Source organism: Dendrobates tinctorius, unplaced genomic scaffold, assembly GCF_039654945.1.
Source record: "Dendrobates tinctorius isolate UK_male_01 unplaced genomic scaffold, ASM3965494v1 ptg000134l, whole genome shotgun sequence".
NCBI lineage: Eukaryota > Metazoa > Chordata > Amphibia > Anura > Dendrobatidae > Dendrobates > Dendrobates tinctorius.
The window spans coordinates 7,919,152-7,943,590 of record NW_027361802.1 but is presented as its reverse complement, the minus strand read 5'-3'; positions in this window follow the sequence as shown (position 1 = coordinate 7,943,590).

Here is a 24,439-nt window from a genome sequence, read left to right as displayed (position 1 = left end):
TGTTGTTACAATGATTTTCGTCCCTCCTTATCAGTCCCCCAGGCCTATAAAACATCTTTCTGAAAAAAGAATGGCGGGTGCATGCACAGTGAGCCCGCTGAGATCTGCAGGCTGGTACCCTGCAACAATAGGAAATTTTTCCTATTGGTTCCTTTTGATCACTGTGATAGACCCTATCACAGTGATCAAAAGAAAAAACAATAGTAAATCAAATTTCCCAAAGTCACACCTTTAGTTATGTAAAAATTATAATATAAGAAAAACTAGTTTTTCCACTTTTGCAATTGGGGTTAGGGTTTTAGTTAAGGTTGTGTTAGAGTTGGGGTTAGAGTGCGTCACTACTCGAGTTTGCATCGGGTGCTCAGGTTTAAACAGAATATTGCAGATTCCCGTATGCTTTTTTTGGTCTCTAACACCTGTGAAATGTGGAGCGGGGACTCGAGCATGTCACTGGAGCACCCGAGATATTTTATATTTATATTGCATACTCGAGCACCTGACACAAACTGGAGTAGCGAGCACTTTTGCTCAACACAAATGATGACGTACTCAATATGACTATCTAATGTTATCAAATACTGTGTTGTACCTGTGGGTTAAAAATGCTCACTATACCTCTGGTTAAAATCCTTGAGGGTTATGGTTTCCAAAATGGTGTCACTTGTGGGGGGGGGTTTCCACTGTTTAGGCACATCAGGAGTTCTCAAAACTCGACATGGCGTCTGCTAATTATTCCAGCAAATTTTCCATTCAAAAAGTCAAATGGTGCTCTTTCCCTTTCCAAGCCCTGCCATGTGGCCAAACAATAGATTTTCCCCACAAATGGGGTATCGGCATGCTCATAAGAAATTGCATAGCAAATTTTGTTGTCCATTTTCTCTTGTTAACCCTTGTGAAAATGAAAATCTTTGGGTCTAAAGTAAATTTTTGTGAAAAAAAATTAAATGTTTATTTTTTCTTCCACATTGCTTCAGTTCCTGTGAAGCAGCTGAAGGGTTAATAAGCTTCTTGAAAGTAGTTTTGAGCACCTTGAAGAGTGCAGTTTTTAGAATGGTGTTACCTTTGGTTACTTTCTGTCATCCAGTATAGATCCCACAAAGTTACTTCAAATGTATGTGGTCCCGAAAAAGTATTTTGTGTTACATAACTCTCTGATTTAAAGGCACAAAATTTAATAGTTTGAAAATTTCAAAATGTTCAAAATTTTTGCCAAATTTATGTTTTTTTTTTCACAAAAAAATGCAAGTCATATAGAAGAAATGTTACCACTATCATGAAGTATATGCTCATGCTGTGGACCTCAGACTTGGCCGAAGGTTCACCTTCCAACAAGACAATGACCCTAAGCACACAGCTAAAATAACAGAGGAGTGGCTTCAGAACAACTCTGTGACCATTCTTGACTGGCCCAGCCAGAGCCCTGACCTAAATGCAATTGAGCATCTCTGGAAAGACCGGAAATTGGCTGTCCACCAACGTTCACCATCCAACCTGATGGAACTGGAGAGGATCTGCAAGGAGGAATGGCAAAGGATCCCCCAATCCAGGTGTGAAAAACTTGTTGCATCATTACCAAGACGACTCATGGCTGTACTAGCTCAAAAGGGTGCTTCTACTCAATACTGAGCAAAGGGTCTGAATACTTATGACCATGTGATATTTCAGTTTTTCTGTTTTAATAAATTTACAAAAATTTCTACATTTCTGTTTTTTTCAGTCAAGATGGGGTGCAGAGTGTACATTAATGAGAAAAAAAATTGAACTTTTTTGAATTTACCAAATGGCTGCAATGAAACAAAGAGTGAAAAATTTAAAGGGGTCTGAATAATTTCCGTACCCACTGTAGATCACGAAAAAACAATCTACAAATCAGTGGGATCTGTTGAAGCATTCCAGAGTTATAACCACATAAAGTGACACTGGTCAGAAATGTAAAATTTTGCTTTGTCATTAAGGTCAGTCACAAAGGGGATAAGGCAATGTGCCATTATCAAAAGATGACCTACTGTTCAAATCAGATTTTTATGCTACAACTTTTTCTTTAAGAATTTTTTTCACACTGACCATTAGGACAAATATTAAACTGCTCTTCCTGTTGCCACATGAACATTAGCAGCAATAGACTTTTTCAAACGCCTCTGAATTGTATTGAAGTATTTTATGAGGATACTCACATCAGGGAAAAGCTCACTGTGAAGGGAGGAGAACTGAGTCAGTATGTATTTTGAATGGTGGTTCCTGTGTTACCTACTATTTAAAGGAGGCATTATCTTTCATTATAATCTTGTCTGTTATGAAGCTGAGACAGCTAAAAAGTCATTACTGTTGTAAAGGAATTGAGTGTCTATTAGTGGCTAGTTTGAAATTATAAGATTTCTGATTTTTTTTAATGTTGATAGGTATCTGTAAAATGATAAAAACATCAACATTATAATAGAAATAAATGTGACAAAAACCCCTGATATAAACAAGACACATTCGCTTTAAAGAATTTTTCCATTTTGTACATGTTTTCATGCACAATATATACCATTAATAAAGAGTAGATCTGGGTCCCATCCATGGGACCAGCATCTTTTTCAAGATTAGAGCCCTGAAGCATGCTGCTGCTAGTGGAGAGGTGAGTGGAAATCACATTCATTGTCTGAAGTAGTGTACATCATTGACCGTATTACCAACTTTTTGATTTCTGCCATACATGTACTTAAAAGAGGACAAGGAATTCCTGGAAAGCGACATACATGTATTGAGCATTAATGCAGCCAACAGAGTAGAACGGTTGTATATTATAGTTGACATCTCACTGCAATGGCTGTTTAACACATTACATACCACAGCAAGTAGATGGCTGTGAAAAGGAAGGGGTTCCCTATTTCACTTAGTCAGCCACCTTGTGATCTATATGAGGGGTGCAAATTGTTCCCATGGCAACACAAAGTCAACCAATTGTCTCATGGTATGCCAGTTATTGTGGCCTATCATGCGCTGCCATAAGCAGTTCCCAACAGGCCTCCAGTCTATGTAAAACTGATAGGTCTAATAGCCTATAATACTTACAGTGGGGAAAATAGGTATTTGATACACTGCCGATTTTGCAAGTTTTCCCACCTTCAAAGAGTGGAGAGGTCTGTAATTTTTATCGTAGGTGTACTTCAAAGGTGATAGACAGAAGTAAAAAAAAAACAGAAAATCACATTGAATTATTTTTAAATAATTAAATTGCATTTTATTGCATGAAATAAGTATTTGATCACCTACCAACCAGCAAGAATTCTGGCTCTCACAGACCTGTTAGTTTTCCTTTAAGAATCCCTCTTACTCTGCACCCATTATCTGTATTATTTGCACCTGTTTGAAATTGTTACGTGTATAAATGACACCTATCCACACACAATCAATCACACTTCAACCTCTCCACCATGGCCAAGACCAAAGAGCTGTCTATGGACCCCAGGGACAAAATTGTAGACCTGCACAAGGCTGTGATGGGCTACAGGACAATGAACAACCAGCTTGATGAGAAGGCAACAACTATTGACACAATTATTTGAAATTGGAAGAAACACAAGATGACTATTAATCTTCCTCAGCCTGGGGCTCCATGGAAGGTCTCACCTCGTGGGGTAAGGATGATTCTAAGAAAGGTCAGGAATCAGCCCAGAACTACCTGGGAGGACCTGGTCAATTACCTGTAGAGAGCTCAGACCACAGTGTCAAACATTACAATTAGTAACACACTACACCATTATGGATTAAAATCCTGCAGGGAACGTAAGGTTCCCCTGCTCATGTCAGCATATGTCCAGGACCGTTTGAAGTTCACCAATTAAAATCTGGATGATCCAAATGTGGCATGGGAGAAGGCATGTGGTCAAATGAGACCAAAATATAACTTTTTGGCATCAACTCCACTCGCCGTGTTTGGAGGAAATAGAAGGATGAGTACAAACCCAAGAACACCATCCCAACCATGAAGCATGGTGGGGGAAACATCATACTTTGGGTGTGGTTTTCTGCAAAGGGGACAGGATGGCTGCACCATATTGAATGGAGGATGGATGAGGTGATGTATAGCAAGATTTTGGCCAACAACCTCCCTTCTTCAGTTAGAGCATTAAAGATGGATCGTGGCTGGGTCTTCCAGCATGACAGTGACCTGAAAAACACAGCCAAGGAAACTAAGGAGTGGCTCTGTGAGATGCTCAAGGTCCTGGAGTAGCCTAGCCAATCTCCAGACCTGAACCAAATAGAAAATCTTTGGAGGAAGCTGACAGTTGCATATCAACAGCCCCAAAACCTGAAAGATCTGGAGATCTGTATGGAGGAGTGGGCAAAAATTCCTGCTGCAGTGTGTGCAAACTTGGTCAAGAACTATTCTCCAGTACTTAACAACTGATGACCTATATATGTAGTTCATCAATATTTGATTACTGGAGGTCTGACATCCAACACCTCCTCCAATCAGATAAAAACTGCTCTGGCAGCATCTGAAGCTAATGCAATGTATTGGTGGAACACAGTAGCCCTGTATATTGCATAAGGGTCTTAGCTTAAACTGCATTTTCTTTGCATTGAAGTGAATGTACTACAGTACTTGTCATCAGCCGCTACGTAATGCACAGTGCTTCTGTATTTTACTTGTATCTCGCTTAGTTCTGGTTGCTGCCAAAGCAGTTTTCAGCTGGTCAGCAGGGTTTTTGGACCCCATTAAAGTAGCACTCCCGTGAAAGTTTTTACTATATTGCAATCATCATGCTATATGGCACTGTGTTCTTACAATTGCACATTTTGCTTTTTTACCCATTAAATTCTTCTTGTAGTAACAGGTAGTCTCTTTTCTCTGCATAAATTCATAAATCATTCCCCTCTTCAAATCCTGACCCAGCTGCTCCCTCCTCCCCCCTGCAAGGGACTATTGCAGTGACTCATGACTCATTGTAAATAATAAGTCGTAGGCAGTGACATTTAATATGATGGTTGCAATATATTAAGAGGACAAAAACTGATAAGACTGCATCTTTAAGCACTAATCTTTGGAAAACACCAGTGGGAAATAGCTTTCTTCTTGCCACTCTTCCATAAAGGCCAGATTTGTGCAGTGTACGACTGATTGTTGTCCTATAGACAGACTGTTAGGCGTCGGATTTCTGCGTTTACTCCGCAGGGATTCAGACCCTCACATTCTGCAGTCTCCTGCTGTTTATCTACTGCAGAGGAGATTGCAGAAGAGATTGCCTTGCAGCAAATCTCTCCCAAGGCTAAGGGCCCTGTCACACTTAGCGATGTACCAGCGATCCCGACCAGCGATATGACGCGGTCAGTATCGCTGGTACATCGCTAAGTGGTCGCTAGTGGGCTGCCACACAGGCAGATCTCACTAGAGACATCGCTGGGGACGGGGGTCGCTACTTACCTGTCACACTAGGCGATCCTGCATCCTCCTGCCCGCGTCCACGCTCGTCGCTCGTCTCTCCACAGAAAGCCCAGCAGGAAGCTGACGACGAGAAACAGTCCTGGACATTCTCGCGCGATCCGCAATAATCAGCGGGGGAGCCGGTCGTAGGTAAGTATCAGACACAGTGATATCGCTAGCAATATCGCTATAACGTCACAAGTTATAGCGATATTGCTAGCGATATCGCTTAGTGTGACATGCCCTTAAGTCCTTCTGTCCTCCTACTGAGTATGCTCATGGGACGATCTCCCATTGGAGATCGGGAGTCATGTGCTCAGGTCCCGCTCCAGATCTCATTGGTCCATCTCAGAGATCTGGAGGCTTGCGGAAGGTCCCGGCTGCTATAAAAGGCGCGCATGGCTGTTACGCCATGCGCTAGTATACAGTAGACTTACTTGCTGCTGTGTGTATGAGGACGGATGTATGATTCTGGTGAATGACTCATTATAAAACCCCTTCTCTCTGATATTATGTATGTGGTCAGGGACTGAGTTAGAATCAGCGCCAGCGCTCCTCTGCTGCAACATCCACAGCTGCTAGCATCCGACATTGCGCTTGTGTCATAGCTTTGTCGTTTAGCGGCAGCGTCCTCGCCGCGCTGCAGTAGCAGCTCTCCTTAGCGTCCGCAGCTGCGACGCCGCACACACAGTAGGTCTAGACGGACATAGTGCCGCCGTCTTGGGCTACTCCTGTGTCCTGATACCGTGTGTGTATTTTTTACTGAGTACTGTGACCTCAACAGGCTCAGTCTGTGTATTTGTGTTTATTTGGCATCTCTGTGACTTAACAGAGATTGCTCTGCGCACCTGGGTGACGTTTAACCCTGTGCGCAATGCCGCTATATTGCTCCTGCCACCACTTAGCAGCGGTTATATCACCTACTGCATGGTGGACCCCGAGCGGCGAACGCACTTTATTATTTTATTTAGTGCGTTCCACCATTCCTATCACAGACTGTCCCACCTCAGCTGAAGATCTCTGCAGTTAATCCAGAGTGATCATGGGCCTCTTGGCTGCATCTCTGATCAGTCTTCACCTTGATTGAGATTAAAGTTTAGAGAGATGGCCGGGTCTTGGTAGATTTGCAGTGGTATGATACTCCTTCCTTTTCAATATGATCACTTGCACAGTGCTCCTTGAGATGTTTAAAGTTTTGGAAATCATTTTGTATCCAAACTTCTCCACAACAGTATTACGGACCTGCCTGTTGTGTTCCTTGGTCTTCATGATGCTCTCATCAAACAGAACCCTGAGACTATCACAGAGCAGGTACATTTATATGGAGACTTGATTACACACAGGTGGATTATATTTATCATCATTAGTCATTTAGGACAACATTGGATCATTCAGAGATCCACAATGAACTTCTGGAGTGAGTTTGCTGCACTGAAAGTAAAGGGCCGAATAATATTGCACGCCCCACTTTTCAGTTTTTGAATTTCCACAAAAATTTAAAATAACCAATAAATTTCATTCAAATTTACAATTGTGTTCCACTTGACCAAAAATTTACATTTGGTATCTTTATGTTTGAAGCATGAAATGTGGGAAAAGGTTGAAAAGTTCCAGGGAGCCGAATACTTTCGCAACGCACTGTATCTACTTGTCATAGCAAATGTAATTTTTCAAGTTCACACAGCTCAATGGTGTAGAAAACAGAGATACACTTGTTTGGTAAAAATGCTCATTACACCCCTATATGATTTAATTGAGGGGTGTATTTTCAGAAACAGGGTCACTTTTGGGGCTTTCTGATGTTCTAGCACCTCTGATGCTCACAAACTATGGCAGCCAAAATTGTGCTCCAGAAACCAAATAGCATTTATTCTTTTCTGAGATCTGCCGTGTGTCCAAAGAGTAGTTTTTGACCATATATAGGATATTGTTAGGTTGGAGAGAAATTGCTTTACAGATAGTTAGGTCCATTTTCTCCTATTATCCCTTGTGAAAATAAAAGAATGTAATGCTAAAGCAATATTTTAGTTCATAAAAAAAAAAAAAAATCTGTAAAGCAGTTGGGCATCGTTTCCAAGTCTTGTGTATATGTTTGTGGGGGTCTCTGCTCTTTTGGCTCCCTAGGTGCTCTGCGGATACAACATGGCAAACACAATCAATTACAGTCAGTATTACACTTTAAAAGTAAAATAAGAATCCTTCCCTTCCAAGCCCTGCTTTGCACCTAAACGGTGTACTCGAATTCTGTGTCTTCTCTCCTGCTACTGCTTGAAAAAATTTAAAGTTTGAAGATATAGTAGAAAGTCTATTCTTTCTATTCAATCTGCATTCAGATATGTGTGCCTACTTAGGCAGGCACGTCGCTCTTCTGTCTCCTGAGCTGTGCACTTCTCAGGGGTTTTAAGTGATCCATCTTGACTGACCTGGGCTACCACCAATCTGCTGGCAATTAGGGTGGTTTCACATTAGCGCTTTTTAAGCGCACGCACAGCCGGGGTAGCTCCGCCCCCGAGCCGGCTCTCTGCCCGGCGTGCCCGCCCCTTGCTTGTAGCGCCGCCTCCTAGCGCACAGCGGCGCCTGCGATCGGCGCACCCTATCTTTAGCATAGGGTGCGCAGATCGTGCGCAGGCCATGCGCTAGTTGCGCTTTGACCTGCGCTGCGCACTTTTGATGGTGCGCCGTGCGCGCCAAAATCCGAAAAGTTTGATTTTGGCGCGCACGGCGCACCGTCAAAAGTGCGCAGCGCAGGTCAAAGCGCAACTAGCGCACGGCCTGCTCACGATCTGCGCACCCTATGCTAAAGATAGGGTGCGCCGATTGCAGGCACCGCTGTGCGCTAGGAGGCGGCGCTACAAGCAAGGGGCGGGCACGCTGGGCAGAGAGCCGGCTCGGGGGCGGAGCTACCCCCGGCCGTGCGTGCACTTAAAAAGCGCTAATGTGAAACCACCCTTAACGGGACAAAAAATAGAATAACTTTTTAGCAATTTATAGTTACTTCTAAAAAGTTTAGTTAAACATTGTGAGGCCTGTTTTATACACTACTATTAAAGTTGGGGTTTTCTTAGTTCACTAAACATCATCATAGTACATTGTTTGATGTACTTCGCAATTTCCAAAAGCGATTCAGAAAAAGCTCTAGTATTTTACATCCAATAGTGAAACTAAATTTCGAGCACGAAGCAGGACGACATGCCCTAGATGCTGCCCTGATTTCTCTCCCATACACATTTAACTTTTAAATGTTACCAGCGAGTTTTCTATTTTTGTAATAGCATTTATAACATAATTGAACTCTATTACTTACATAAGAGATTTACCAATTTTTCTAAAAAATGGCTACGGAAAATCCTATGACAAAACAAGACTGTCATTCACTTCATATCTGAAGAAAAAAAGGTGTTGAAGTGAGACGTGTTTGCACTTAACTAGAATGTTATATGCCATTGATCATATTGCAGTGGGAAATATTATAGTGGTGTTATTGATTCCAGATTTCACAATTTAAGGATTCTTTTGTTGCATTCTTCAATACACGTCCTTTAATTGGATTTATATTTTGACAAGCCAATGTAAAATAAAAAGTAAGCCAACGCCTGAGCTAGTTGTACTTACTTGTTGAGGCAGAGTCATTAGTCTGTGACATGATACTCATGATGGGAAGCATTCTATTTACATTTTACAATATGATCAGGAGGTTGGCTTGCTGCAAGGAGCTGGAAATGTTTGGGTTCACCTAGTAGTCACATTTCATTTGCATTTGGAAAGCAAAAGTGTTAAACTGTTGGTTTGAAGTTAATTGAGTATTAGCTTGTCTGGGCAAAGAACTGGAAACCTGTGAACCATAGCAAGAAATAAATTGCATTACTACTGAGAAATGGTAATAGGATGCTGAAATTTACCTGGATGAAGAGCAGATATTTAGGAAAAATAATTTTACAATAGTTAAAACACTTCACAACACACTTACTCAACATTGAAACATTGTGATAAAAGCTAAATCAAATCTACAAAATCCCAATTATATGCAAGATTTCTAAATTTAATGATTAGTCAGGTACAGGCAGACACATAAAGGGAACCTGTAACCCCCCAGGGCCTTTTTACAGTTAAAGAGCCACTTTCAGCAGCACTAAAGCCCCCGTTACACACTGCGATATCGCTAGCAATATCACTGTAAAGTCACCGATTTTGTGACGTTGCAGCGATATATCTAGCGATATCGCTGCATGTGATACTTACCTCCAACCGGCTCCCCCGCTGGTTATCGCTGATCGCGCGAGAAGCTCCTGGACCATTTCTCGTCGGTCACTTCCTGCGGCGCTTCCTGCTGTGACGACGAGCGACACGTGGAGCCGGGCGGGAGGACGCAGGATCGCCGCGTCTGACAGGTAAGTAGCGATCCCCGTCCCCAGCGATGTCGCTAGTGAGATCTGCCTGTGTGGCAGCTCACTAGCGACCACCTAGCGATGCACCTGCGATCCTGACCGCGTCATATCGCTGGTCGGGATCGCTGGTGCATCGCTAGGTGTAACGGTACCCTAAGGCTGCATTCTGTGAAGGTGGCTCTTCCATTTCTGACCCCCAGTAATGTCAAAATATTGACTTTTATAATTAGCTCCTCATACCTGTAATGTGTCCCACAGGTATGTTGTGTCCCCCTCTATCAGCGGCCTACCATTCATCAATCATGCCTGTCCGAGGCCTCGGCGCCGCCCACAATCTGTCCATCATGATGCCCCGTGCATCGCTGCCTCCTCTTGATTTGAATCCCAGCACCTGCGCTGTAACAAGTGTTCTCGGGCATGTGCAGTGCAGTTTGTGTCTGCGTTATTTGATAAAGCACCTAAACCGTGGACATTGCTATCAGTGAGCGGGCTGATCCACGCTAGGAGAACTGTTTTGTTTTGTGGCTTTTCCCCAGAGGGCCATGTTTATTTTTCCCAGCTTTATTTATGCTGCCTTTAATAAACCAAGCAAGTTCTTAAAGAGACAGTGTTCCGTTTCTACCTCTGTTTCCAGTCAAGTGAGCCGCACTACCACATAGGATTGAAGAAGAAGGTGACTGTAGAATATGTTTGTCACTATTCCACCACTATTCCTAGGGACGCAGTTAGTGACAGCTCAGCCACCCTAGGGAATCAGGGTTCTGCAGGGCTGTCAGTTTTGCGAGTGACAATCCAGCAGCCCAATCTGTCTGAGCTTGCTGGATTTAATCCAGGTGTAACCCATTATGGGTGATTACCTGGCTATTTAGCTGGCTGACAATGGTCAGACCATTGCCAGTCGTAGCTTTGCTCAGTGGTGTATGTGCCTTGCGCTCTTTGTTAAGCTATTCACATCTTTGTTGCCTGATCTCGACCTTGCCTTTTGACCATTTTTTTACCCTGTTACCTTTGATGTGCTCTCCTGGTATCTGACACCAGACTCCTCGACTTCTTGTCTCACCGGTTGTCAATGAAAAGTGACTCAGAGTTACATTATGATTGGTCGTACACAATTTTTTTCACAAGTATAGATCTTATTCCCAAGGTTTGTGATCAGGTTGCAAAACTGACCTAACTGATTCAGGATCTGACTAAAGAGCACCAGAACCTTGAATATTTGCTGTTCCAGGTATCTAGCTTTATGAAAGCCCCCTATAGCTCTTTGCTGCCAGTAGTGACTGTGATGTCTGTACCTTCAGATGTGCAGTTGACCTCTTCTGAACTTGCAAAGGCTCTTTCTAATACATTTTCTGGCGAGAACAATCAGTTTAGAGTATTCAGGGAGCGCTGTGATATATTTTTTACCGTACAACCTAGGTTCACAGGGAATGAACCCCAGGAGGTATGAACAATTATGTCTGCAGGTCTGCAGGACTTGGCATTTTCACTGTCCCCACAAGCCCCAGAATGGATTACTGTTGGAGGCTTCTTTGAAGCATTAGGTTTAATTTATGATGAACCTGACAGAATCCAGGTCACAGAGGCTAAGAGTATGAACCTGACACAGAGGAGATGCACTGCTGAGGACTATAGTACCGAATTCAGGAAATGGATTACCGAAGTTTAGTGGCCCTTCATGTGGTCCTAAGGTGCCAATTCCATAGAGGCCTTGCTGAAGCTCTTAAGGACAATTTGGCTTTTCATTCTTCCCCTTATTCTTTGGTGGAGGCCATACGGATAAACAGAAAAAATAGTGAGAGAAGTGGTTAACAGCAGGGTGCCTTTTATACTCCCATTGAGAATCTCCTTTTAACTTAGGTGGAACCAATGAAGGTTAGAGCTGCCAGTTCTCCTGCTGTGGACAGGAAATGTAGACACAATCTTGGACTTGGTCTCTACTGTGGTCATGCAGTAAAAATTTCAAAGGACTGTTCAACTTTCCCACAAGCAAACAAGCTGTTGTGAAATACCTAAATCTGGATGTTTGCCGAGGGGGTGATCCAGACCTTCCGGTACACTTTTTCTCCTCCCATAAAATACTGCCTAATACAGTTTTGCCCTTCAAGAACCAAGTATTACCAGAGTTAACTTTAATTGACTGCGGGTCTGCTGCTAACTTTATTGATTCTGAAATGGTTCTAAAATTAGGATTAAGGACAGTTAGTTTGGATAAATCCATTCAAATTTTTGCTATTGACAAGACATCACTACTTCAGAATTTTGTCGAACGAGTAACGGTGGAATTCATGCTCCAAGTGGGAGCACTTTACTCTGAATCAATCAATAACTTACCTGCTGCAGTGAAACTGGGACTTCCATGACAGCTTATTCACAATCCTGTTACTGATTGGTTTCAGAAGGAAATTAATAAATTGAGCCACACTTATTATAAGCAATATCTAGGTTTGGGACAAATATACTCCGCTAGTTTGCAGGGACTGCTGGAATACATGAAAAACTTTGGAGATGTATTTTTGGAAAAAGAGGTAGTATCTTGTCCCTAATACCAAATGACCTAAAGTTCACCTTTACAATTTGTCTGGTTCTGAATGATTACAATTATGTGAACAAAAGTTTACATGAGAGTCATATGCATCCTTTGTTCTCCCTTGTAGCTGCTGGATTTTTCTTTGTTAAAAAGCAAGATGGTGGCCTTCATCCTTGCCTCGACTCCCGAGAACTGAACAAAATCACGGTTAAGAATACATACCCACTTCCACTCATCCCCAACCTATATGTTCAGGTTATGGGGGCAAACTAGTTTTCTAAACTTGATCTTAGAGGGGCTTACAATTTAATATGCATCCGGAAAGGTGGTGAGTTCAAAACAGCATTTTTAATGTCTGAGGGTTTATTTGAAAATCTTGTCATGCCATTTGGGTTGACCAATGCATCAACAATATTAAAAAACTTTTTGAATGATATTTCTTATGACTGTATTGTGACATTTATTGTGATTTACCTTGATGATATTCTATTTGCCTGATTTGCATTCTCACTAGGAACCTGTCCATGTAGTATTAAAAAGGTTGAGGGAGAAGTCTATGTTTGCTAAATTTGAGAAATGTTTTTTTTTTGTTCAGGGAATGTCCCTCTTGGGATTCATTTTATTGGCTCATAGGGTTTAAGATGGACCCTGGGTAGATGCAAGCCATAATAGATTGGGCTCAACCTAGGGACCGTAAAGAGTTATGTTTGCTAGGATTCACCAAATATTATAGAAAATTAATTAGGGTTTTTCTTTTCAGATTGCTAAACCTCTTAATGACTTCACACAAAAGTGGGCGGAGCCCAAGGTTTCATCACAGGAGGCTATTAAGGATTTTTAAAAATTGAAAGTGTTTCATGTCCAATCTCCAGAACCATTCATTGTGAAGGTGGATGCTTTGGAGGTCGGGGAAGGGGCCATTTTACCTTAAGGTTCCAAATCTCTGACCAACTTGTGGCCACGTGCATTATTTTTTAAAAAACTTTGTCGGCCAAATGAAATTATGTTGTTAGGAATTGTAAACTACTCACTGTTAAATTAGCCTTTGAGGAAAGGAGGTAGTTTTTGGAGGGGGCAGTTAATTGAGTCACTATGGTCACTAAACATAATAATTTAGCATACATTGAATCAGCTAAATGGCCAACTCCTAGTCTGGCCAGATGGTCCTTATTTTTCTCTAGAGTCAATTTCTCTCACAATCAGGCCAGGGTTCAAGAATGTGAAGGCTGTCAAATTAACACGCAATTTAAATTGTTTCTCCTCCAGAACCACCATCCTCCATTCTTTTAGGGCAGTGTGTGTCTGTGGTATACTCAAAATTAAAAGCAGAGATCCAGAAATTCCAGTTGTTGGTTCCTTCCGCTACTCCAGGGTACAAATTATTTGTACCTGTGCATCTAAGATTGCATTTGTTGCTGGAGTTTTATGATTCTGTCTTGAGTGGTCATCCTGGGGTCACAGCTACACAGAAAGCTATTGCTATGCTTTTTTTTATGACCGTATATGAATAACGATGTTAACAATTTTGTATCCGCTTGTGAAATTTGCACACATGTTAAAATCATAACCGTCCAGCTGGTTCGCCTGTCCATGATTTTCATTTAGTATTTAGGCTCATTTTATTCCTTTGTGAGGGTTACCTAATAAAGTGACACTCTCCAAGTTGTTTATTTGTCATGTTGTGAGATTGCATGTAATTCCTCTTAATATTGTGCCTGATAGGGAAGTGCAATTTGCATCCAAGTTCTGGAGAGATTTTTGCAAGAAACTGGGGACTGACTTGTTATTTTCCCGTCTACCACCCTGAAACCAGCAGTCACACAGAAATACAAATTAATCTTTGGAATAAATTTTAAGGTGTTTCATCGTGACTCAATAAGAGGACTGGTCATCATTTCTACCTCTGGCTGAATTCGCCTTTAACAGTAGGGTCAATCAGTCCACAGAAATCTTGCCTTTTTTATGTAATTATGTTTTTCATTCCCATTTTGGTGAATTCTCTAGTATAAGTTCTGAGTGCCCTGGGATAGAGGTCGCTATATGGAAACTCAGGGATGTCTGGAGGGACGTTCAAAAAAATATATGAGGCAGCTCAGATTTGGCAAAAACAGAAGGCCGATAGAAAATGTTTGGTGGGTCCTGTTTTTAGAGTTGGTGATAAGGATTGGTTGCCATCCAAAAATATTAAACTCAAGGTACAGTTGGAAAAGTTGGGTCCTAAATTCATTGGTCAGTGTGAGATTCCCTAATGTCCATGGGTTCCAATTAAAGGAGTTTGTTCCTTCGGTATTATTTTCCTTATCCCTGCCTCCTTTGGTTTCTGTCAATGAAGGTTGGAGTATAAGGTACATAGCATTGTGAATTCTCGGATTGTCCAAAATTCCCTACAATATCTTATCCACTGGAAAGGATATGTACCCAAAGAGAGATCCCGGTTTCCGGCTAGATCTATGAAGACCAATTGTTTGGTGAGGGTCTTTAATTTTAGATTTCCTGTCCTTTTTTGGGTGATTATCTGGCTATTTAGCTGGCTGACAAAGGTCAGACCAGTCATAGATTTGCTAAGTGGTGTGTGTGTCTTGTGTTACGTGCACAGTTATTTAGATCTTTGCTGCCTGACATTGGACCTTGCCTTTTGACCATTCTTTTGCCTTTCCTAGGGCAAAAACCTTCTTCCAGGGAAGAGGGCTTTGGCGCTGAAACGTGACCAGGAGACACTGTCATCACAGTCTATGCTCTGGTAAACATTATTTTTGCTGACTATTTATACATTCCTGTGTTTAATTCTTATATCTATTTAACGTCTTGACTGGGAGACTACCTTTTTAGCTTATTTATTGAGTGAATTACTTTATATGTTTTATTATATTTTTAAATTTAGATATTGAATTTATTTTTTGATCATTGCAGTGTTATTCTATTTTTCATTATACTTATACATTAATTATTTTTTATTGATTGATTATGACCTATTTGGTTGGATTACCTTGTAACAACCAGGATAAAAATAAAAAACTTCCTTCCCACCCCCCACTGGGGGTGGTCTTTGTTGTCCTTTCTCATTCTCGAGTCCTCTACCTGAGGCCTGGGAGTTTGAGGTTTCTGCACAGGATCTTAGTTGTTACCAACATTGCGCTTTTCTGGACAGAGAGCTCAGATGTTGCTCCTGTGATCTGTTGTAGCCATTATTCCAACTTATGGGCACTGCTCCAAGTGCTCCTATCACCACTGGAATCACTGTTGCCTTCACCTTCCACATCTTCTCCAGTTCTCCTTTGAGGTCCTGGTATTTCTCCAGCTTCTCATATTCCTTCTTTGTGATGTTGATGCCACTTGGTACTGCCACATCTATTATCATTGTTGTCTTCTGATCCTTGTCTACTATCACAATGTCTGGTTGGTTAGCCAACACTTGCTTATCTGTCTGGATCTTGAAGTACCACAGGATTTTTGCCCTTTCATTCTCCACCACTTTCTCTGGGGTCTCCCACCTGGACTTAGGGGGATTTAGCCCATATGCTGTCCAGATGTTCCTATATTCAATTCCTGCTACTTGGTTGTGGCATTCTGTATACGCTGTTCCTGCTTGCATTTTACATCCTGTCACTATGTGTTGGATGGTTTCTGAGGTTTCTTTGCACAGTCTGCACCTTGGGTCTTGTCTTGTGTGGTAGATTCCAGCTTCTAAGGATCTGATACTTAGGGCTTGCTCTTGTGCCGCTATGATTAGTGCCTCTGTGCTGCCTTGGAGTCCAGCTTTCTCCAGCCATTGGTAGGACTTCTCCATGCCAGCCACCTCCATTATCTGTCAATAGTACATCCCATACAGTGGCTTGTCTTGCCATGGCGCTTCATGTTTTTATTCTTTCTTCCAGATCTGTTTTTGCTGCCTTAGATTTCCTCTCAGCATCTAATCTTTTGGTGCCATTTTCCTGATGTACTCCTGGATATTCCTTGCTTCATCTGTGATGGTGGCTTGGATGGTTATCAAGCCTTGGCCACCCTCCTTTCTGTTGGTACACAATCTCTGGGTGCTTGACTTATGGTAGAGACCTCTATGCATTGTGAGGAGCTTTCTTGTCTTCACATCTGCTGCTTCCATTTCTTCTTTTGGCAGGCCCACTATGCCAGCAGGATATCTGATAACTGGCAGGGCATATGTTTGATGGCACAGATTTTATTCTTCCCATTGAGCTGGCTCTTCAGGACCTGTCTTACCCTTTGATTGTATTTGGATGTTGCTGCTTTCCTTGCCTCCTCGTCAAGGTTACCATATCCCTGAGGGATGCCGAGGTACTTGTAGCATGTCTGTACATCTGCTATGTGTCCTGCTGGTAGTTCCACTCCACCAGTCTTGACTACCTTGCCGCTCTTTATTACCAACTGGCCGCAATTCTCCAGTCCGAAGAACATCCTAATGTGTACACTGTAGATTCTTGTCAGGTGGATCAGTGAATTAATTTCTCGTATGTTTTTCACATGCAGCTTGATGTCATCCATGTAGAGGAGGTGGCTTATGGTGCTTCCACTCTTGAACTTGTATTTAATTATCTGACTGAGGAGGTTCAAGCCTATGCAGAACAGCAATGGTGACAGTGCATCACTTTGGTTTATGCCGCATTTGATGGTCACTTGTGCTAGTTGTCTTGAGTTGATTTTCAATAGTTATCCATTGCCCCAGTTTCTGAGGAAGGTTCTTAATTTACTGTTGATATTGTAGAGAGTCAAGCATTCACAGATCCATGTGTGTGGCATTGAGTCATAGGCTTTCCTGTAGTCAATCCAGGCTGTGCTGAGATTTCTGTCTGGATCGTGAGTCTTGAGCAACTGCTCTATCTACTAGGAGCTGGTGATTAGAGCCTCTGGCGTCAGTTCCAATGCCTGTCTGAGCTGGATTCATGTACTGGTTCATATGGTTCTGTAGCTTGCTGGCTATGATGCCAGACAGGAGTTTCCATGTTGTTGTAAAGCAGTGCTTCATGATCACCACTGTTCACAGTACGCATCAGATGTAGAGGAACCAGGACAATCTGATGATAAATGGGCTACTGGAACAATCCATACATGGACAAGGCAAGAGAACCTGGATCTGATGAAATGATACTGTTCTGTCTCCAACATCTAATTTGTAATCTCTGATTATCTGTTTGTATAAATTTGCAGTAATTTACTAGTAAGAGTATAGAGAAATGTACATATTCATAGACTTTAATTGTTTTGGCTCCCTCTAGTGGCCAGAGTCATGATCACGGTCCTATTTTCTGTTTTTCTATTTTCTATGTCTGAATTTCATCCCCTCTTTTTGCAATGCATTATGGTAGCTCAGCCTCCATCTCCCTCCATTTTCCTCTATTTTCCTTCAGCCTGTATCCAAAAAGGAGCTCATCCATTGCTTTCCCCTTGTGATTGCATTGCTGGTATGTACTCATGCTTTCTATAGTTAATTTCTGTCCTAATGTTAGCCTAGCAAAGTCAGTTGTATCCCTGGTCAGTTCTAGCTTGTAACCTTCATGCACTAAGTATATGTGGCGCCCCCAGGAGTATGGTCGCCACAGTGGCTTTGCCTTCCTCCAGGGGAGGTAATGCCAGACTTGGAGGCAATGATGGGTCTCTCTCGCAGTCAATCCATACATGCAACACAGGTCCACTCCAGGCCAGCAGGGGGAACTCTGAACCTGGATTAAGGGGAGGAGTGCTCTCTGAGGGCCAAGAAGAAGGAGTGGTCAGTTAGTCTGCGGAGGGTGAAGTGTGCAGATGTGTAGAGAGAAGCTGGAGGTTGAGCTGGGAAAAGAGAGCTCCCTCACAGTGAGTGCATGAACTGGAGCCTGGTCTCCACGGTTGTACGGACACTAACGGTCCTGCAACAGATACCAGAGGAGTAGGAGGCTGTAAATGCCCTACTCCCATCTAAGACTTGAGGCACAACAGCAGCTTGGATAGAGAGCCAGGACTCAAGAGAGAGAGGAGTCCCCGAGAGAGGCTACAACTGTCTGCCGTGCAAGTAAGGTTCTTGGGAACATCTGACAGGAGGAACTTCAGTGTAACCCAGTACTTGGAGTACTTCATTCAAATAGGCGCTAGTAAGGAGACTGCACAGCCCGTCTGCTGAGAGAGAATCCCTGAATTGCTTCCAGGCTAGCCTGCTCTGTTACCATCTATAATCAGGACCCTGGACTGCAGTTATCAAGTGAAGGTACAGAAATTGCACCCCGCTGTTTCTTGTCTGCTTCCTACCCTTACGGAACTGCTACAGCACCGTGCTATCCACATCTTCACTGCCCTGGGACTATAGCTTCACCTGTGGGGAGCTATTACATCTTTGCTGCACCATGCCATCAGTCCCAGCGGATCTGTCTGCAGCGTCGGCTTAACATCTCCCTTGCCAAGCACCACAGGTGGCATCATGAACTATTCCATTCCATTAACTACATTCCCCCATTACTTGGGCGCCCAGGGCCACGGTCCGGGTCACCGCTGCTGTGACACATCCCACTGACACCGGCCCGGTACCGAGTACCCCACAGCCCTGGGAGGGCGACCCAATTTGGCGTCACGAACAGGATTACGGAGCCCGGTACCCCCCGGGTCCTGTGTGCCATAGACTGTGTTTGTGCAAAAAGACTGTGTGTGAAATTGGCGCCAATTGCCGCCATTGCCATGCTGCTTGGCGCGTGCGGGGTGAAGAAGGGACAGGTCTTCGTGGGCGAAGCCTGCCACAGAACGCGAAGAAGTGAAGTGCCGCGCGGGAAGAGAGGACAGCGCGCGAGAAGAGGAGGAGCTGAGGCCTAGAGCCGGAGCGTCGGGCCTGTGAAGCGTCCGCCGGTGAGCTCCCATAACCCCCGGCCCTGGCTAACGTTAACTAGGGGGGGAAGAGGATGTCCGCGCCAAACGGTGATGCAGCGGCAGGCACCGTTGCCAACCCCGCAGCACCGCCAGGAGGAGCGAACGCCACAGCGGTCTCCATAATGCCGCTGTCTATGCCCTATATACCGGGAGCGGCCTGACTACCGCAGTACTCGGGTGAGTCGCAAACCCTGAGTGAATTTAAAGAGAGACTGTGCAGTTTGTTTAAAGTATACCCTCTGTCTGAAAACCAGAAAGTGAATATCCTGATTGGACAGCTAACGGGTGCAGCACAGAGAGAGGTGAAAGCCTGGCAGGACACTGATAAAGAGACTGTTGCAAAGATCCTGTCCAAGCTGAGAAGCACCTTTGACACCTGCACTGTAGCTGAAATCAAGATGAGGTTCTTTGGCTGTAAACAGGAGGCGCAGGACAGTATCAGGGATTATGCTCTCAACCTGCAGGAGGTGCTGCGAGCAGTTAAGCAAATTGATCCTGACAGTGTGAAGGAGGAAGATAAACTGTTAAAGGAGCAGTTCATTGAAGGACTCCTATCCTGTTCCCACAGAGGACAGTTGCGTATTATAACCCTGCAAAACCCTGATCTGGACTTTGCTGATTTTAAAGACAGGGCTATTCGGGTACTGCAGGAATCCACTGACAACCGTCCAGCGCCCCCTAGGCGCCCAGCGATCACCTACCATCAGGAAGCAACAACTTTTCCTTCCATCCCTGTGGAGGCTGATGCACAGACTCTGGATAAAGATCCCACTGAGGAGCTGCGTCTTCAGGTCCAGGGGTTGACCAAAAGGATGGCTGCACTTACTAAACCCGTGCAGTCCCTGCAGGTGTCCTCCAAAGAAAAGATCCAGCTTGCTTCCAGTCCAGAGGATGTCCCGTGGCTCCGGAGGAGGAGAGCCCTGCCACTTCGAGGGAGGAACAACGATCGCTATGACCAAGACGGACGTCCCATCTGTCGTCGCTGCTACAAGGCCGGTCATCTTGCAAGATATTGTCCTTTAAACGTGCAACCCCTGGGGCAGAGGGCCAACCCCCAGGAATAGGATCCCCAGGCCCAAGGAACTGGAGAGCCAAGTATGTGGGAGGGAGACCGATCCTTCCTGTGGTGATTGACGGCATCCCCATGAACGCTTTGCTGGACACTGGCTCCCAGGTGACCACTATGCCATACATTCTGTACAAGAGGTATTGGGCTGATTCAGAACTTACCCGTGGCCCCACTGATGAAGTGATAGTATTTGCTAGTAATGGTCAGTCTTTACCGCAGATAGGATGTAAAGAGATTACTGTTAAAGTGGGTCGGGTAGAGCTGAAATCTCAGGGCCTGATAGTTGTTGATATTGATCGACGTGAATGTAATCCCATGATGACTCTTGGTACAAATGTAATTGAAAACTGTCTGTCCGAGGTTATTGTCTTGTTGCAACAGGTGGCTGAGACTGCTGGTTCCGGAGAACAACGAGTCCTGCAGAAGGAGATCCGAGCCCTGATGCAAAGGCAACAGGTAGAACTCTCTGGCGGAGAGATTGGCAGCGTCAGAGTGAGTGATGCTTTTCCTATTGCAATACCCCCCCGATGTGAGATGTTGGTTTGGTGTCGGGCAGCTATAGGTCTTAGAGGGAGAGATTACCAGGCGTTGGTAGAACCAGTATACTCCGAGAGCAGGCCCACTGTCCTGACAGCCAGAGGGGTGGTTGATGTATGAAAAGGGAGAGTACCTGTACGTCTTTTGAATTGTGGGGAAGAGGAAGCCACAATACCTCGGTACGCCACAGTAGCTAAACTGCTCACCGTTAATAACAACTCTTTGCAGGTAGCAGAACCCTTTGTCTCATCCGATCAGGTGGAGGACAATGGCTCTGTGAAGCAGCCAGAGGAGTGGTGTGAGCAACTGCAGGTGGGAACTGACTCTACACCTTCATACCAGAAAAATGGGGTTTACAGAGTGACACAAGAGTACGAGTGGGTATTCAGCAAACACCCACTAGGTTTTGGGCAGGCAAAAGGGGTTCAACATCATATCCCCACGGGAGACCATCCACCCATAAAGGAGAGGTACAGACCTATACCCCCAACACAGTATCAGTGTGCTAAGAGTATGTTGAGGGAGATGAAGGCGGCAGGGGTCATCAGAGACAGTTGTAGCCCCATGGCAGCTCCAATAGTGTTTGTAAAGAAAAAGGATGGTACTATGAGAATGTGTGTTGATTACAGGAAAATTAACAGCATTACACGTAAAGATGCCTACCCATTACCTAGAATTGAGGAATCATTGACTGCACTTAAAACTGCTAATTACTTTTCCACCTTGGATCTCACTGGTGGGTATTGGCGGGTTCCCGTGGCAGAGGCAGACAAGGAGAAAACAGCATTTATCACTCCAATGGGTCTCTGTGAGTTCAATTATATGCCATTTGGGCTCTGCACTGCTCCAGGAACATTTCAACGGCTGATGGAGAGCTGCCTGGCACACATGAACTTTGAGACGGTCCTGTTGTATCTGGATGATGTCATTGTTTTCTCCAAAACCTATGAAGATCATCTGGAACACCCGGCTGAAGTCTTTGAAGCTTTGTCCAATTTTGGCCTGAAGGTGAAGCCCTCCAAGTGCCACCTCCTGAAGCCCAAGGTGCAGTACCTCGGTCATGTGGTCAGTGCAGAAGGTGTGGCACCATATCCTGACAAGGTCACAGTTATCCGGGACTGGCCGAAGCCCAGCAACCTTCATGAAGTACGCCAATTCCTTGGACTGGTAGGCTACTACCGAAGATTCATCAAGGGTTTTACTGAAATAGCCACCCCTATGCAAAATCTCCTGGTGGGGCAGTCCAAGAAGACCAAACAGAAAAATTCCACCTTTGAGTGGACTGAAGAGTTGGAAAGGTCCTTCACCAGATTGAAGATGGCTCTCACAGGAGATGAAGTTCTGGCCTACCCAGATTATGACAAACCCTTTGTGCTGTACACAGATGCCAGCAACATGGGACTAGGAGCAGTACTGTCACAGGTACAGAATGGGAAAGAGTGATCTCCTATGCTAGCAGGAAGCTGCGCCCCACTGAAAGGAACCCTGATAATTACAGTTCTCTCAAGCTGGAGTTCCTTGCCATAGTCAGGGCTGTCACCGAACGGTTCAAACATTACCTAGCCTCTGCCAAGTTCACTATCTTCATGGACAACAACCCGTTGATGCATTCGGACACTGCAAAACTAGGTGCACTGGAACATCGATGGATGGCTCAGCTATCGAACTATGAGTTTACCATCAAGTACCGGGCAGGGCACAAGAATGTCAATGCTGACGCGCTGTCCAGAATGCCTAACCTACCAGATGCCGGAGAAGACCCAGAGGCTCTTGAAGAGATAGAGCTACCTCCCTTCCACCGGCCACTTGCGGCCCAGCGTGTTCAAGGAGTGAGAAACAGACGGTCTGGCTTGAAGGAGGTCACCTTGAACCCATTGCCCCATCATGATTGGGCAGAAACGCAAGATAGTGACCCTGCAGTCCGTCTGGTGAAGGAGCTGCTGACCCGAGCTGACTCACGTCCAGAGTTGGATGCTCCTGAAGAAACTCAGCAGTTGTGGAAGGAGAGAGGCCGGCTGTTCATTTATGAAGGGAAGCTGTGTCAGAGGAGTATCAATGCCCGCACTCATGAGCTGGTTTGGCAGGTGATAGTCCCAAAGAGAGAGGCATCAATTGTCCTGGAAGCATACCACAATGGAGCTGGACACTTCGAATGGAAGAAGTTGGAAGTATTGCTCCGAGAGAGGTTTTACTGGGCTGGTATGAGGAAAGCCATTAAGAGATGGTGCCGGGAGTGTGGACAATGTAACCTGCGCAGAAAGGATCGGGACAGACAGAGAGCTCCTCTACAGCCAATCATCACCAAGCAGCCCCTTGAGTTGGTAGCTCTGGACCATGTGAAGTTGGTTCCAAGCCGGTCAGGCTATATCTATGCACTTACCATTGTGGACCACTGCTCAAGATTCCTGGTAGTTTTGCCTGTCAAAGATCAGATGGCCAGGACAGCAGCCAGAGCATTCCAACAGCACTTCTGTAGACCACATGGGTACCTGGAGAAAGTGCTTACAGATCAAGGTCCAGCTTTCGAGGCAGAAGTGTTCCAAGAATTCTGTAACCTGTATGGTTGTAAGAAGATCCGGACAACGCTGTATCACCCACAGACCAATGGCATGTGCGAGAAGATGAACCAGGTAGTGATGGATCACATGAAGACTTTGCCCTTGGAGGAGAGGAATCTGTGGCCAGTGACGTTGCCCGATCTGGTAGACCTCTTCAACCATATTCCAGTGAACTCTACCAACTGTACCCCAGCTTATTTAATGAGAGCAAGACCTGGTAAGCTGCCTATTGACTTAGACATGGGGGTCCTGACACCTGAAGTAGCATCACCAGATGCTGATTGGGACACAGAGAGGCAGCAACAGTACAGGAGAGTTCAAGAATGCGTGGAAAGGAGTCTGGCTCAGGCAAGACAAAAGCAGGAGAAGCTTTACAATCAAAATGCACCTGCTGTTCCTTTGTCGCCGGCAGAGCAAGTCTTGAAAAGAAAGAGAAGATTGCACAAATTGGATGATCAGTGGGAAGCTGAACCTTATACCATTCTGCCCTCAAATTTTGATAATACTAAGGTATGCCTTGTTAGTAAAGATGGAGGAGAGACCTCAGCAGCAGTATCGAGAGATCATTTGAAGTTATGCCCTGACCAGTTAAAAGAAAGAAAAGAAGAACCAGATAACATCCAACCCATAGTGGAAGAAGAGAAGGTCAGCACAGTGCTTGGAGAATTCCCTGCGAATTGGACTAAAGTGAATGATGCTATAGTGGTGCCAGTATTGCTGTTTCCTCAATTGGTAGCACAGGAAGATGTGAAGAGAATCAGGAAAATCGGGTAGCAGATGCCACACCAGCAGTGGAGCCAGAGAACCCTTGCCCTGCCAGTGGTGAACCTGTTGTACCCTTGGTGAGTCTAAGAGTTCAAAGTCAGTCTAGTATCCCTGTGTTACATAGAACCCCCAGTAGTGTAACCAGTACATTACCCACTACACCAGTCTTACAAAGGTCTACCCGCACTACACAAGGGATACCACCCCTCAGATATCGTATATAGGTAAATGTAAATGTTGAAATTGTGTATGTGTAAATATGTAACTGTTCTTAAGCTTTGTGCCTACAGGTAACCTGTAAGAGTTTCCTTTGAACTTTCCAGTTTTGTTTTATGGACATTG